Source organism: Salvelinus namaycush, chromosome 5 (assembly GCF_016432855.1).
Source record: "Salvelinus namaycush isolate Seneca chromosome 5, SaNama_1.0, whole genome shotgun sequence".
Taxonomy (NCBI): Eukaryota; Metazoa; Chordata; class Actinopteri; order Salmoniformes; family Salmonidae; genus Salvelinus; species Salvelinus namaycush.
Genome location: NC_052311.1, coordinates 2,988,935 through 2,990,303, shown reverse-complemented (window position 1 = coordinate 2,990,303; position 1,369 = coordinate 2,988,935).

Sequence of the window (1,369 nt, the reverse complement as noted above, 5' to 3'; positions counted from 1 at the left end):
GGACCCAGACCCCAGCCTTTAACCTCTAATATAGGACCTAGACCCCAGCCTTTAACCTCTAATATAGGACCCAGACCCCAGCCTTTAACCCTTAATATAGAACCCAGACCCCAGCCTTTAACCTCTAATATAGGACCCAGACCCCAGCCTTTAACCTCTAATATAGGACCCAGACCCCAGCCTTTAACCTCTAATATAGGACCCAGACCCCAGCCTTTAACCTCTAATATAGGACCCAGACCCCAGCCTTTAACCCTTAATATAGAACCCAGATCCCAGCCTTCAACCTCTAATATAGGACCCAGACCCCAGCCTTTAACCTTTAATATAATGATTCATACCCCAGTTTCACTTCCCCTTCCTGGGGCCAAATGTCCCTCAAATCAAGACTACAAATCAAGAGTCGTCTAAAGGGGAAACCCCAGACCTTCAGTCCCCAGGACCTAGCCCCAGCCGCAGCCACATACTGTACGTGAGCCCCTAGAACCCCAGTATGCCTCCAGCCTTACGTGGTCAAATCTCCCTGCAGTCAGTCCCCAGGACCAGGCCTCCAGACACCCCTGGGACTGCAGTGCTGAATCCATTAGAGACGTCTTACTCCTGGAATGGATCTGTAGCTATGGTCTGTCTGTTCTGACTCTGTACCATGGTTTACATCCAGTCCCAACAGAAACCTGGTCTGTTATCTAACCCTCTACCATGGTTTACATCCAGTCCCAACAGAGACCTGGTCTGTTATCAAACTCTGTACCATGGTTTTAGTTGGTTTGGCCCCTCTACCATAGTTTTAGTTGGTTTGGCCCCTCTACCATGGTTTTAGTTGGTTTGGCCTCTCTACCATGGTTTTAGTTGGTTTGGCCCCTCTACCATGGTTTTAGTTGGTTTGGCCCCTCTACCATAGTTTTAGTTGGTTTGGCCCCTCTACCATGGTTTTAGTTGGTTTCGCCCCTCTACCATAGTCTTAGTGTGTTTGGGCCCTCTACCATAGTTTTAGTTGGTTTGGCACCTCTACTATAGTTTTAGTTGGTTTGGCCCCTCTACCATGGTTTTAGTTGGTTTGGCCCCTCTACCATAGTTTTAGTTGGTTTGGCCCCTCTACCATAGTTTTAGTTGGTTTGGCCCCTCTACCATAGTTTTAGTTGGTTTGGCCCCTCTACCATAGTTTTAGTTGGTTTGGCCCCTCTACCATGGTTTAGTTGGTTTGGCCCTCTACCGTAGTTTTAGTTGGTTTCGCCCCTCTACCATGGTTTTAGTTGGTTTGGCCCCTCTACCGTAGTTTTGTTGTTTGGCCCTCTACCAGTTTTAGTTGGTTTGGCCCCTCTACCATAGTTTTAGTTGTTTGGCCCCTCTACCATAGTTTTAGTTGGTT